Below are 16099 nucleotides of genomic sequence, written 5' to 3'. Positions count from 1 at the left end.
TGCACACTTTTATTTTCTCTACAAACTTTATTTTCTGTAGGCCTGAGATGGAAAAGTGGTGACTGGGATTGATGTTTTGTGCGACAGCTTCTGCCATAACATTTTTAAAGCTATCAGTGATGGTTGTGTTGGTGTCATGCACTCCATTTATAGGGAGACAGGGGGACTTTACAATCTGCAGGCAATGGAATAGGCTTAGACAACTGAAGAAACAGAGGCTCAGTTGTTTCCATGTTTAATTGGTATATCAACCACTGCAGCTCATATTTTGTTTCCCAGGAGCCTAGTCATACATGTGATGCTCACATGTAGTGCTCACTTCAGGGACTGGCAGCACAGCATACAAATGACACATGTTTTGTCTTCTGAAAAAGTTCCACATCTTTTGCTGACCTAGGGCTTTGTGGCGATCGCTTCTTTCTGCAAACTACCATCGCTTTGATCCATCATCATCACCCCTCAGATCTTCTTACATCAAGACCTCCCTCCCTTCATTGCAGAGAGCCAAAGAATGTCCTGTGATGCCTTGTTCATATCCTCAGCCTCCAACACAAGTTGTGGGGCATCGGAAACTGAAACTGAAGCATATGATTGGCTCACGGAATCCCAGCTTGGAGAGTTATCATATAGCATTAGTGAATGCTCCATGACCTGTGGCTGGAGGTGGAGCAGGTTAAAGACAATCTGATGGAACTTGATCCCTTAACTTTGCCTGACCTCTTCATTCTAAGAATACACATGCAGTACTTTCTACTGCCATGAAAAGGCCAAATATTTAAAATTTCTCGATGTCCCTTAGTGTCATTATAGCTGCTTCCTCTCACAAAAACATTGCTTGTCGGGTCCACTAATCAACACCCATCTTCTATTTTACAATTTGTTTAAATTATATTTTATCTTTGTTTTTTATGTCATGTTATTATTTTAAATACTCTTCCTGGTCCATTTCTCTCAGAGCAATTATCCTGTTATAAGCACCATTTTTCAGCCCTCCACCATACAACTACCTCATTTTTACAGACATTTTTTTGGTGTCCTTGTAGTCATTTTTGTGTGTCAACATGTATGTTTGGTGTCCAGTCCAGGTCCCAAACCCAATTTTTTCACAATGTTCGGAAAAATTCAATGAGCCCAAATTTCAAGTGGCCTGCACAGAGTTCTAGTCCGGCCATCATCAAATACATTCGGAATGTAAAAGTTAATATCTATAAAAAAAAGAATGAACTATTCACAATATACGTCATTGACTACTTCCAATGCTATTCTGCCTATTAGGACCCAACACCAAAGTCTCAACACAATGGGGGAGATTTATCATAGGTCTCTTAGAGCAGAACTGTTCTAGTTGCCTATGGCAACCAATCAGAGCTCAGCTTTCATTTTCCCACAGCTGTTTATAAAATGAAAGCTGAGCTCTGATTGGTTTCCTTGGGCAACTAGACCAGTTTTACCTTAGAAACTTGATGATAAATCTCCCCTAATATATGCTGCACAGACATAAATAGTATACAAAAGAAATCAACTATAGGTGAAGAGCACTGGAATGTATATTGGATATAGGAATAGAAGAAAGGTAAATTCAGTTCACCACTCCCAGCTTGTCCTCCACCTGTCGTACACGGACGATCCCGAGACTCCGGACTTTGTACCAAGGAAGAAAAAATTTTAGTCCAGCATAGGTTCCGGTAGAGTTAAAAACTGATTTTCCTTTATTTAAACAAAGTAAAAAGCTGAATAGGGCATACACAACATGATATCCCAAGTTACACGTGAAAAGAACTACGCGTTTCTGCCTAGACGGCCTTAGACAGACTAAAGTTTTTTCCATATATTGGATATAGGTTTACCCCAAATGGTACCAGACCTAGTGGGACTAACATTATCAAAAACTAGTTACAATAAACACAACAACATATTTACCCCTTCAAAACACTAATAGTCAGAGGCCTAAAACTATCCCAACCAACAGGGATCATGGACCACCAAACACAACACCCCAATGAAAGTTTTGCAATTAGATTCCTCAGTGGGTACTGTGGTAGTCTGGTCAAGTGTGTAATATGTAGGGCCAAGAAAAGACCTTGTACCATTGTACACTCAATAGAAATAAACCAACAAGAATATAACAGATGTTTATTACAGACCATTACCTGATGATCATGTATATAGTGCATGTGAAGTCACTCCGTGTGCGATGTACAGGAGGCTTGAGGCGTCCAGAAGATCTGTGCAGGATTCTTTACAGCTACATCATTCGAAACCTCCGCTGCTTCCTAGTATCACCCACTCATTTGGAATTAAACATTTGGAATGAAATGAAACATGAGTCATGCATGCACGAAATTCCTACTGACACCAAAATCCTGAAAAAATCCTTTCTAGAAGGATCATAGAAGGAGGTCATAACTACAAAAGGCATTCATGCCTTTGGAAGAGGATATACAATTTTATAGGTAGTCGACTTACTAAAGTGAATACTACATCAATAATGTAATATGAAATACTTTATATGTGAAAATACATCTTTCAATAAACTATTGGCAAAAATATACTGTACAATTAAAGGTTTTATCTGGGTGTGGATATTCTCACCTGTTTCAGTGAAGTGAAAGTAGTATCTGTTTATAGACTCATTAAAACAATACACTCATTTAATAATTATATGTGGTTACTTGTGACAGATCTAGCAGGGCCACCAATAATTACTGGATACATACTTATACCTCTACCTATTGCTCACAATTCGCTGCTATAAATAACATTTTAGGTCACATTAAGACATTGCAAAAGTTAGGAACAAGAAATAGAACAGCATGCACACCCTTTTAAAAGAGCGATATAATTAAATGTCAGTGCAGGGTGTCACAATAAATAAGTCATGAAGATGATATTTCTTTTGCAGTTACTATAGAATTAGGCCTTCTTGGATTGTATATAAAATAGACAAATGCCTTGGGGAGGGCAGATTGCAGTAAGATGCAGAAGCTCCAATAATGTATGTCACTGAATGATTTCTATAAAACAAGTTTATCAAGATACCATTTCATGTGCTGATGATCACATGGCAAGTGATTCAAATGTGGCTACTATCCTGGCAATACATTGTGTGTAATCATCCCTAGAGACAAATGAAAATGATCTTAGGCAGGCTATATATGATCCATATTAGATGCTATCAATTTTGTTATAGTGATGCAAACAGGTGGGTAGTGAATCATACAGATGCAGCACGGATAGAAATAGTTGCACAAAACCACTCTACATGTAGTGATCGGCATCAAGGCTTGTCCTGCTGAGAAAGAACCAGGGGCTGCAGCAGAAGGAGGTTCTTTGAGCATAGTAACAGTTTAATACAAATTTGATAGTTTACACTATGAGGCCTCAGCTCCTGTGGCTTACATGTTTGAGCTGAGCATTAAATGCACACACATGATTTTATTGTTTTAAACAAATAGACCCTGATATAGGGTATGAAATGTCCTTTCTAAAATTCCCTTTTTTGAGTTAAATCTTAACTTTTTACCTATAGAAAAATATCCTCCAAAGTTACGTTTAGAGGTTACCGGTGGAGGGTCACTTCAGACCCCCCAGATCTTTGGTTCTATTGTAACTAGAAACCTTTTTAATATCATAATGAAGATAAGAATCTCTTCTTTCAGATCATATCAGACTTGTGGTTCTTGACGCTCATCCCTCCTCCTCTCCAGTGTGCTGATGTGTGCTTGCCCCATCTGTGACCAGGGGGTGAGCACATGTTACTGAGAATGTGGCCTAAGGCCTGGAGACTGGATAGGCTATTTCATGACCTTAAAGTGTCTATTTTTGAGCCACTGTTGCTGGAACACCCAGCCTCTACCCATTTTAAATGTCCTTGGTGGAGGGAAGGAGGTTGTCATTTAGGATTTTATGGTACATGGCTCCATCTTTCCCTCATTGATGTGGTGAAGTAGTCCAGTGTCCTTAGTAGAGAATTGTCCCCAAAACATGTTGGGAGAGAGTTATTAATCTATGATAGAAATCTGTCATAATTTGCACTAAAAAGACTGTTTGCAACACAGCAACACACCTATAAAGGGTTTTAGACAGTTTCCTGGCATTCCTATGACTAGTTTGTCAAAAAAGGGTGTGGCTTATTAAAAGAGGCACCAAAAAAGTTTGTTGTTCAAAAAATGACAGGATACAATTTTGTCCTAGTTTTCTGGCATAAAATAATAGGAGGTGCAAAGTACATGACAACACTTTTCTGCTCCAATGTTCTACCTCCATGCTTGACAGTGGAGATGGTGTTCCTTGAGTCATAGGCAGCATTTCTCTTCCCCTCCAAACAAGGCAAGTTGAGTAAATGCCAAAAAGATAAAATTTTGTCTCAGGAGCAGGGTACTTCTTGAGCAGGTTACCTTGTGTTAGCAATGGTTTTCTTGGTGACTGTGGTACCAGCTGCCTTGAGATCATTAACAAGTTCCCCCATGTAGTTTTAGGCTAATCTTTCACCTTCCTGATGATCAAGGAAAGATTTTGGAGGTTGTGGGCTTGTTTTGTTACATGTGAGTCTAGTTGAATGTTCTGCCAAATTCTCTGCAACTCCTATGGAGACAGCTCATGGTAGAAAAATTTGAACATTCATTTCAAGGGCAACAGCTCTGGTGGACATTTCTGCACCCACTTCATGAGTCCGTTGTTGCACTACAGAGCGCCTTCAGTAAGAAATTTCTCCACCCAAAAGTATGCAGCAAATATTTACAAGAGGTAATTCTTAATGCTTGCCATCAGTATACATAATAGGATTAAGGTCAGTAATGTGTTTGCATTGTATGACAATACATTATGTTTGTCTTATAGTGTTTTTATTTGTATGTTGTTGTTTGTATAAGTTTTTTTTTATGATGCGTTGAGATGTGGTGCAATAAGTTCCCCACAGGGATAAATAAAGATCTTATTATAAAGATTTTATGCACATTTAAGAGTGTCCTTTAATGTTGGCCAGCCTAAGATACATCTAATTAGCATATTGATATGCCACACCTCTGAGGGTGGGTTGATCATTTAGAAAAAGCTCTCACTAACACTAATTTAGGGCCCATGCACATATCAAGGAAATTATGGGGTGTTCTTAATTGCACAAGGCTGTGGATTCCATGGCCCAGAGCATGAGCCGATTGCCCAAATCGCAAAAGATAGAGCAAGTCCTATTCCTGCTCACGTTCGCATCCCCAACAGTCTATTTCGATCGTCACTGGCATATGAGCAGAACCATTTTTTGCATTCTGTGAAACTGTGGCTTCCTGCATCATGTGACTTCCTGCGTCATTAGATAAATTTGTGAACAATCATTGAGAGAAAGAGGCCCTTTGTGCACGTAGAAAAGTCTTTGATCTTTAAGTTCAGCTAGTGAAAAATGAAACAAAAATAATTACTGTTGCATTTTATTGTTACATATAATTTAATTACCTCTAATAATATCCTAAAGGAACAATAAAAGGTCAATACTGGAAAATAAATGCCAAAAGAGAAAACATGTACAAAAGAAAAAGATTATCCTAATTAGTAATGCATAATCACATATTAAAAATGTATTTTCAGCCATGTGTGCTTTACATATGTAGTGTTATTGTCCATTGCTAATAAAATTACTATTTTATGTAGTAAGTAGCAAATGAGCCAGATGTATGTAGGCCTTTAGAGATATCTTAAGTTGTAGTTTGGAAAGTAGTTTCCAGCTAGACTCTAGGAGTCAGTAGTAAGTTAATAATTTATTTATATATTACATCCATTTAAAAACAAGCATAAAGCACAGCATTTGGGAAAAAGAAGGCATAAAGCTAAGCAACCCTCAGCGTTTTGGTTTAGACCTTATTAATGGCTTTTGCGTTTTATCTTGCAAATCAACCTTTTAAACCAATCCACTAGATCACATGATCACTATGGCACATTAACCTAAAATTGTAGGACAAACTTTGGGGATGAGAGTGATCCCTTGCCTTCTGAAAAAAAAGTTAATATTCAAATTGGCTTGATGTCACATTTGATCTGTCTTTAATAATAGCTATAGACAAAATAGCCTATACTGAAAAAAATAAGTAAATTATGTTAAGTTATGTTATGGCAGTTTGAACCATGTAGTTGGGCACCCGGGGTAGTGGACCCACTGGACGGCTTATGCGGATGATGGCGTAAGCCGACACCTGGGAGCAGAGTCTAAGTGCCACCCAGTTTTCTCCAGAACCTGCCAGAAAGCGGGTTGGACTTGGTACCCCCAGGTTGCTCCACAGGCAAACTTTGTCTGTGGTGGCGGCCAAGGCGTATTCGTGCGGCAGAAGCGTGTTCGGGGACAGGCAGAAGGTCAAGACAAGCAGAACAGGATCGGAGTCAGGGATGTAGCTGTAGGTCAGCCAGCACAGGAGCAAAGTCAGGAACGGAATCAAGGTCACAACAGGAAATCAGGATATTCATAAAGGGCAAGGAACAAAGCTTTATCAGGGTAGGCGCTGTCGCTGGGAGAGGTGAGTGATCGTGCAGGCAAGCTCCGGAAGCACAAGAAGGCACACAGTGCACTTCCGACCGGGGATATGGGTTGCAGGGGTACCGGTAATACATGATAAATTATAGTCTATGTTCGGTAGTCTATGCCCTGAAAAGCTGTTTAATCATAATTATATTTATAGAAGCAGCAGAACTGTGATTATTTTTTCTATTTCTAGGATTGTAAATGGACTTTGAAGCCTTTTCATACTGATGTACATTTAGATATCTGTATTAAACTGCTCCACAGCTCCTCCCCATGTGCTGTGAATGACTGTTATAGTATTGATTCAGCCTGTTAAAGTACAGCACTACCCCTGTGCTCCAAGTGCAGCTGTAATCCTGGAATGTAAATCCATTTAAAGTATTGTTGCTAACATTATACACAAAAGTATACACAGCTCTCTAATGCTGTTTGCAGTGTTACTTCTGACAAATTCTCTTTCATCCTGTGGATTATCATTAATTCTTTTATTTGACTAATAATTGCATACATTTTACATTTATTCATCAGGAAAGATGAAGGCATAAAATATAAATAAATGCATAAAAAGTTTGACAAGAACACATAGTTTGATGGCAGCTAATCTACATGATTAAGCAAAATTGAATTAGAACAGGAATTACAGGCTGGCATGCTCGGATTTCCAGCTGAAAAGCTTTGGATTGTTCTTTTTATACTGTGTGACAAATGACCTACCTATCTGTTAGACCATGTAGGCACGAAAAGTGACAGGCATGATACCAGCAATGAGTTGAGAGTTACTAATTTCAGCAAAAGCTATGGAGATGATGCATTCTGTGTCCCATTTTCATGAGTTACTTATCAAAAATATTTTCAGTAGATTTGTTTTAAATTTGGTGTTTTATTTTATTTTTTTAATAAAACTTAAACCATACTGAAGGTACATAAATATATTAAAATGCACATGTAGTAGCATGACCAGCAGTTAAAGGGGTTATCCGGGTATACAAATTTACTTATGGCCGCGCTGGGGTGGGCTATTTAAAAATAACAAACATGTACTTACCTCCTCTGGCGCCGCTAATGTCCTGCGCCGCAGTCTGTTTGATCCATGCCCCTGTTTGTTTACAGGGGCACAGAAGCTGCGCACAGGGAGCTTCCGGTCAGCGATGTGGTCTGCTCCTCCCATTCGTCCCTATCGCTCAGCGTTGTAAGCGCTGGGAGATGGTGTCGGATGGCAGATTCCGGCCGGCCTGAAGCTCCCTGTGCGCCCCTGTAACCAAACAGGTGCACACATAAGACGGACCGCGGCATGGGACATCAACGGGGCCGGAGGAGGTAAGTACACGTTTATTATTTTTAAATAGCCCAGCCCGGCCATAAGTAAATTTGTATACCCTGATAACTAGAGATGAGCGAGCACTAAAATGCTCGGGTACTCGTTATTCAAGACGAACTTTTCCCGATGCTCGAGTGCTCGTTTCGAGTAACGAGCCCCATTGAAGTCAATGGGAGACTCGAGCATTTTTCAAGGGGACCAAGGCTCTGCACAGGGAAGCTTGGCCAAACACCTGGGAACCTCAGAAAAGGATGGAAACACCACGGAAATGGACAGGAAACAGCAGGGGCAGCATGCATGGATGCCTCTGAGGCTGCTTAATCGCACCATTATGCCAAAATTATGGGCAACAGCATGGCCATGACAGAGTGACAGAATGAAGCTAGATAGCATCTAAAACATCCAATAATTGACCCTGACACTATAGGGGACGGCATGCAGAGGCAGCGGCAGCAGCGGAAGGCTAGAGAGTGGCATGGCGACATACCCTAAATGGACTCAGGCTTCAAACCAATGGGTAGCAGAGAGGAACCAAAGAAGGTGAGCAAGAAGCGCTCAAATAATATTGGTACATGATAAAAGTTTGCCAGTATATTTTGTGGATTACACAGCAGGGTGGCGACAAAGTTAACATGGAAGCCATGAAAACAATCCAAAATTCTGCCTGACACAGCTCGTTTGATAAGGTGACGATGTATGGAGGCAGTGAACTAGTAGTAGATTAAAGGTACTGCAGTTAAAACTATGTTAGTTGGTTCTTGGCATGGAGCTGGCGCTCCGCTGCCAGGCGAGCTTTCGCCAATCCAAGCCCCTGTCTCTAGGCTACTCCCCAAACAGCACTTCTAAGAACCTTTCGGATAAGATCAAGTGTAGTAGCGTTCTTATAAGTTTGGGATATGGCGGGTGAGGGGAATGTAAACATCTGCGCAAGAAGCGCTGAAATAATATCCGTAAATGAAAAAAGTTTTCCAGTATATTTTGTGGCTTACACAGCAGGGTGGCGACAAAGTTAACAAGTTTGATGTGGAATGCCCTGCAATAGCTCTTGGGCGGTGTGCCTTTTATCACCTAGGCTCAGCAGTTTGAGCACCGCCTGCTGTCGCTTAGCAACGGCACTGCTGCTGTGCCTAGAGCTACCGACTGATGGCGCCATGCCCACGGATGGTAATTCGGAGGAGGAGGAGGTGGAGGAGGGGTGGGAGGATTTGGAGGTATAGTAGGCCTTTGAGACCTGGACCGAGGTAGGCCCCGCAATCCTCTGCGTCGGCAGTATATGACCAGCCCCAGGGTCAGACTCGGTCCCAGCCTGCACCAAGTTAAGTGTAGTAGCGTTCTTATAAGTTTGGGATATGGCGGATGAGGGGAATGTAAACAGATGCGCAAGAAGCGCATGATGCGCATGGAGCTGGCGCTCCGCTGCTAGGCGAGCTTTCGCCAATCCAAGCCCCTGTCTCTAGGCTACTCCCCAAACAGCACTTCTAAGAACCTTTTGTATAAGATCAAGTGTAGTAGCGTTCTTATAAGTTTAGGATATGGCGGGTGAGGGGAATGTAAACAGATGCGCAAGAAGCGCATGATGCGCATGGAGCTGGCGCTCCGCTGCTAGGCGAGCTTTCGCCAATCCAAGCCCCTGTCTCTAGGCTACTCCCCAAACAGCACTTCTAAGAACCTTTTGTATAAGATCAAGTGTAGTAGCGTTCTTATAAGTTTAGGATATGGCGGGTGAGGGGAATGTAAACAGATGCGCAAGAAGCGCTGAAATAATATCCGTAAATGGTAAAAGTTTGCCAGTGTATTTTGTGGATAACACAGCAGGGTGGCGACAAAGTTAACAACTTTGATGTGGAATCCATGAAAACAACCCAAATTTCGGCCTGACAAACCTCGTTTGATAAAGGGACGATGTATGGAGGCAGCTATATGGACGACTTTTGGAGGTAGCAATGGAGACAACGTGTGGAGGCTGCTATGGAGACAATTCAATTTGGATAGTGCCTGTATGTGGCAGTCCAAAAAATTTTTCAAACCAGAGGAGCAGGTAGGTGGCCCTCCAGAAAAATGGAATAGATTGAGTGCCTGTATGTGGCAGTCCAAAAAATTTTTCAAACCAGAGGAGCAGGTAGGTGGCCCTCCAGAAAAATGGAATAGATTGAGTGCCTGTATGTGGCAGTCCAAAAAAGTTTTTAAACCAGAGGAGCAGGTAGGTGGCCCTCCAGAAAAATGGAATAGATTGAGTGCCTGTATGTGGCAGTCCAATAAATTTTTCAAACCAGAGGAGCAGGTAGGTGGCCCTCCAGAAAAATGGAATAGATTGAGTGCCTGTATGTGGCAGTCCCAAAAAATTGTTTAAAACAGAGGACCGGAAAGGTGGCCCTCCAGAAAAATTGAATAGATTGAGTGCCTGTATGTGGCACTCCCAAAAATTGTTTAAAACAGAGGACCGTGTCGGTGGCCCTCCAGAAAAATTAAATGCATAAAGTACTATACCTAGAGCCAGTGGGCCCTGTCAAAAAACAGCCAGTTTCCTCTGCTTTACTGTAGAAAGAGGAGGAGAAGGAGGAAAATGAGGAGGAGGAGGAGTGGATAAATTATTCAGGTTGAGCTTCCTTCACCTGCTGGAGATTTGAAATTAGGAGAAATCCATGCTTTATTCATCTTGATAAGCGTCAGCCTGTCAGCGCTGTCAGTCGACAGGCGTGTACGCTTATCGGTGATGATGCCACCAGCTGCACTGAAAACCCGCTCTGACAAGACGCTAGCGGCAGGGCAGGCAAGAACCTCCAAGGCGTAGAGCGCCAGTTCGTGCCACATGTCCAGCTTTGAAACCCAGTAGTTGTAGGGAGCTGTGTGATCATTTAGGACGATGGTATGGTCAGCTACGTACTCCCTCACCATCTTTCTGTAAAGATCAGCCCTACTCTGCCGAGACTGGGGACAGGTGACAGTGTCTTGCTGGGGTGACATAAAGCTGGCAAAAGCCTTGTAAAGCGTACCCTTGCCAGTGCTGGACAAGCTGCCTGCTCGCCTACTCTCCCTCGCTACTTGTCCCGCAGAACTACGCACTCTGCCGCTAGCGCTGTCAGAAGGGAAATACTGTTTCAGCTTGTGCACCAGGGCCTGCTGGTATTCATGCATTCTCACACTCCTTTCCTCTCCAGGGATGAGAGTGGAAAGATTTTGCTTGTACCGTGGGTCCAGGAGAGTGAACACCCAGTAATCGGTGCTGGAATAAATTCTTTGAACGCGAGGGTCACGGGATAGGCAGCCTAGCATGAAATCTGCCATATGCGCCAGAGTACCAACGCGTAAGAATTCACTCCCCTCACTGGCCTGACTGTCCATTTCCTCCTCCTCCAACTCCTCCAACTCCTCTTCTTCTGCCCATACACGCTCAACAGTGTAGGACTCAACAATGGTCCCCTCTTGTGTCTCGCCAACATTCTCCTCCTCTTCCTCCTCATCCTCCTCCACCTCCACCTCCTCCGATATGCGCTGAGAAACAGACCTAAGGGTGCTTTGGCTATCAACAAGGGAATCTTCTTCCCCTGTCTCTTGTGAGGAGCGCAAAGCTTCCGACTTCATGCTGACCAGAGAGTTTTTCAACAGGCCAAGCAGCGGGATGGTGAGGCTGATGATGGCGGCATCGCCACTGACCATCTGTGTTGACTCCTCAAAGTTACTCAGCACCTGACAGATATCAGACATCCACGTCCACTCCTCATTGTAGACTTGAGGAAGCTGACTGACCTGACTACCAGTTCTGGTGGAAGTTGACATCTGGCAGTCTACAATCGCTCGGCGCTGCTGGTAAACTCTGGATAACATGGTCAGTGTTGAATTCCACCTCGTGGGCACGTCGCACAACAGTCGGTGAGCGGGCAGTTGGAGGCGGCGCTGCGCTGCCCTGAGAGTGGCAGCATCTGTGCTGGACTTCCTGAAATGCGCACAGATGCGGCGCACCTTCGTGAGCAAATCAGACAGATTGGGGTATGTCTTGAGGAAACGCTGAACTATCAGATTTAACACATGGGCCAGGCATGGCACATGTGTCAGTCTGCCGAGTTGCAGAGCCGCCACCAGGTTACGGCCGTTGTCACACACAACCATGCCTGGCTTCAGGTTCAGCGGTGCCAGCCACAGATCAGTCTGCGCCGTGATGCCCTGTAATAGTTCTTGGGCGGTGTGCCTTTTATCGCCTAGGCTCAGCAGTTTGAGCACCGCCTGCTGTCGCTTAGCGACGGCACTGCTGCTGTGCCTAGAGCTACCGACTGATGGCGCCATGCCCACGGATGGTCGTTCGGAGGAGGAGGTGGAGGAGGGGTGGGAGGAGGAGGAAGCATAGTAGGCCTCAAACACCTGGACCGAGGTAGGCCCCGCAATCCTCGGCGTCGGCAGTATATGACCAGCCGCAGGGTCACACTCGGTCCCAGCCTCCACCAAGTTAACCCAATGTGCCGTCAGAGATATATAGTGGCCCTGCCCGGCAGCACTCGTCCACGTGTCCGTGGTCAGGTGGACCTTGTCAGAAACGGCATTGGTCAGGGCACGGATTATGTTGTCTGACACGTGCTGGTGCAGGGCTGGGACGGTACATCGGGAAAAGTAGTGGCGGCTGGGGACCGAATACCGAGGGGCGGCCGCCGCCATGAGGCTGCGAAAGGCCTCGGTCTCTACTAGCCTATAGGGCAGCATCTCCAGGCTTAGCAATCTGGAGATGTGCACATTAAGGGCTTGGGCGTGCGGGTGGGTTGCACTATATTTGCGTTTCCGCTCCAGCGTCTGGGGTATGGAGAGCTGAACGCTGGTGGATGCTGTGGAGGATCGTGGAGGTGACGATGGGGTTTTTGTGGCAGGGTCCTGGGCAGGGGGCTGACTATCAGCTGACACAGGGGAAGGAGCAGTGGTGTGCACGGCCGGAGGTGAACGCGCTTGTTGCCACTGAGTGGGGTGTTTAGCATTCATATGCCTGCGCATACTGGTGGTAGTTAAGCTAGTAGTGGTGGAACCCCTGCTGATCCTGGTTTGGCAAATGTGGCACACCACAGTCCGTCGGTCATCCGGTGTTTCCTTAAAGAACCTCCAGACTTCTGAAAATCTAGCCCTCGCCGCAGGAGCCCTCGCCACGGGAGCTTCACTAGTTCACACATTTGGCGCTGATGCACCAGCTCTGGCCCTGCCTCTCCGTCTGGCCCCACCACTGCCTCTTCCAACCTGTTCTGGTCGAGGACTCTCCTCCGTCTCAGAAGCACTGTGTTCACCCGGCCTCTCAACCCAGCTTGGGTCTGTCACCTCATCATCCTCCGATCCCTCAGTCTGCTCCCCCCTCGGACTTCCTGCCCTGACAACAACTTCCCCACTGTCTGACAACCGTGTCTCCTCATCGTCGGACACCTCTTTACACACTTCTTCCACTACGTCAACAAGGTCATCATCACCCACAGACTGCGACTGGTGGAAAACCTGGGCATCGGAAAATTGCTCATCAGCAACCGGACAAGTGGTTTGTGACTGTGGGAAGGGTCCAGAAAACAGTTCCTCAGAGTATGCCGGTTCAAATGGCAAATTTTGCTGGGAGGGGGCAGACTGGGGGGGAGGAGGCTGAGGTGCAGGAGCTGGAGGAGTGCCGATTTCGGTGACATGGGTGGACTGCGTGGAAGACTGACTGGTGGACAAATTGCTCGAAGCATTGTCGGCAATCCACGACATCACCTGTTCGCACTGTTCTGGCCTCAACAGTGCTCTACCACGATTCCCAGTAACTTCAGACATGAACCTAGGGAGTGTAGCTCTGCGGCGTTCCCCTGCTCCCTCATAAGCAGGTGGTGTCTCACCCCGCCCAGGACCACGGCCTCTGACCCCTGCAGTAGTTGGATGCCCACGTCCCCGCCCTCGTCCTCTACCCCTAGCCCTCGGGTTAAACATTTTGAAAATGAGAGTTATAACTTGTATTTTTTTTTTAACTTTTTTTTTTTTTTTTGTTTTTTTTTTGTGTTTTTTAGTTTTTAAAACCAAACGATGCTATCCTATTGCTATGGCTATTTTCTAGCCAAGTATTACAGCACACTACTATGCCAGATGAGATGACGCTGAGTTATGAAAAAAATAAACGTAAAATAAAAAAGGAAATGGCAGACTGTGCCTAATTGAAATACAACCCCGGGCCCTAATAAATTTTCCCACTTCGGTCTTTGCGATGGATATGTGCGTCACTAAAACACAGTGGTCGCAAGTCTGACTCCAAATTGCTCCCAATTTGATAGTAGATGCACTGCAGCAAGTACAGCCACCAGCAGATCAACCAGAAATCAAATATATATAACGCTACTGTAGGCGTAATTAAGACGTTTGTATTCTCCTATGGCTATTTTCTAGCCAAGTATTACAGCACACTACTATGCCAGATGAGATGACGCTGAGTTATGAAAAAAATAAACGTAAAATAAAAAGAAACTGGCAGACTGTGCCTAATTGAAATACAACCCCGGGCCCTAATAAATTTTCCCACTTCGGTCTTTGCGATGGATATGTGCGTCACTAAAACACAGTGGTCGCAAGTCTGACTCCAAATTGCTCCCAATTTGATAGTAGATGCACTGCAGCAAGTACAGCCACCAGCAGATCAACCAGAAATCAAATATATATAACGCTACTGTAGGCGTAATTAAGACGTTTGTATTCTCCTATGGCTATTTTCTAGCCAAGTATTACAGCACACTACTATGCCAGATGAGATGACGCTGAGTTATGAAAAAAATAAACGTAAAATAAAAAGAAACTGGCAGACTGTGCCTAATTGAAATACAACCCCGGGCCCTAATAAATTTTCCCACTTCGGTCTTTGCGATGGATATGTGCATCACTAAAACACAGTGGTCGCAAGTCTGACTCCAAATTGCTCCCAATTTGATAGTAGATGCACTGCAGCAAGTACAGCCACCAGCAGATCAACCAGAAATCAAATATATATAACGCTACTGTAGGCGTAATTAAGACGTTTGTATTCTCCTATGGCTATTTTCTAGCCAAGTATTACAGCACACTACTATGCCAGATGAGATGACGCTGAGTTATGAAAAAAATAAACGTAAAATAAAAAGAAACTGGCAGACTGTGCCTAATTGAAATACAACCCCGGGCCCTAATAAATTTTCCCACTTCGGTCTTTGCGATGGATATGTGCGTCACTAAAACACAGTGGTCGCAAGTCTGACTCCAAATTGCTCCCAATTTGATAGTAGATGCACTGCAGCAAGTACAGCCACCAGCAGATCAACCAGAAATCAAATATATATAACGCTACTGTAGGCGTAATTAAGACGTTTGTATTCTCCTATGGCTATTTTCTAGCCAAGTATTACAGCACACTACTATGCCAGATGAGATGACGCTGAGTTATGAAAAAAATAAACGTAAAATAAAAAGAAACTGGCAGACTGTGCCTAATTGAAATACAACCCCGGGCCCTAATAAATTTTCCCACTTCGGTCTTTGCGATGGATATGTGCGTCACTAAAACACAGTGGTCGCAAGTCTGACTCCAAATTGCTCCCAATTTGATAGTAGATGCACTGCAGCAAGTACAGCCACCAGCAGATCAACCAGAAATCAAATATATATAACGCTACTGTAGGCGTAATTAAGACGTTTGTATTTTCCTATGGCTATTTTCTAGCCAAGTATTACAGCACACTACTATGCCAGATGAGATGACGCTGAGTTATGAAAAAAATAAACGTAAAATAAAAAGAAACTGGCAGACTGTGCCTAATTGAAATACAACCCCGGGCCCTAATAAATTTTCCCACTTCGGTCTTTGCGATGGATATGTGCGTCACTAAAACACAGTGGTCGCAAGTCTGACTCCAAATTGCTCCCAATTTGATAGTAGATGCACTGCAGCAAGTACAGCCACCAGCAGATCAACCAGAAATCAAATATATATAACGCTACTGTAGGCGTAATTAAGACGTTTGTATTCTCCTATGGCTATTTTCTAGCCAAGTATTACAGCACACTACTATGCCAGATGAGATGACGCTGAGTTATGAAAAAAATAAACGTAAAATAAAAAGAAACTGGCAGACTGTGCCTAATTCTACTCAAACCCCTAATAAATTTTCCCACTTTGGTGTTTGAGGTGGATATGTGTGTCACTAAGAGCTAAACACAACGGTAGCAAGTCCCCCTGCTAATTCCTCACAATATGGTACTAGCTGCAAATAAAAAAAAAAAAATATATAACGTTATTGTAGCCCTAAGAAGGGCTGTTGGGTTCT

General features: G+C 44.0%; 1 long non-coding RNA gene across 1 annotated transcript in view; it reads right to left on the bottom strand.

Annotated features, from left to right (window-relative positions):
* Window positions 1–4945: 4945 nt before the first annotated feature.
* Window positions 4946–16099, bottom strand: part of LOC140116538 (uncharacterized) — a 34009-nt gene continuing 22855 nt past the window's right edge. The window contains exon 2 of the long non-coding RNA XR_011852798.1: window positions 4946–5385. This is a non-coding gene — a long non-coding RNA (uncharacterized lncRNA). The remainder of the gene's footprint in view (window positions 5386–16099) is intronic.

Source organism: Engystomops pustulosus, chromosome 2 (genome assembly GCF_040894005.1).
Source record: "Engystomops pustulosus chromosome 2, aEngPut4.maternal, whole genome shotgun sequence".
In the NCBI taxonomy this organism is placed as follows: domain Eukaryota; kingdom Metazoa; phylum Chordata; class Amphibia; order Anura; family Leptodactylidae; genus Engystomops; species Engystomops pustulosus.
The sequence above is the reverse complement of the archived record's forward strand: the minus strand, read 5'-3'. Positions and strand labels throughout refer to the sequence as shown.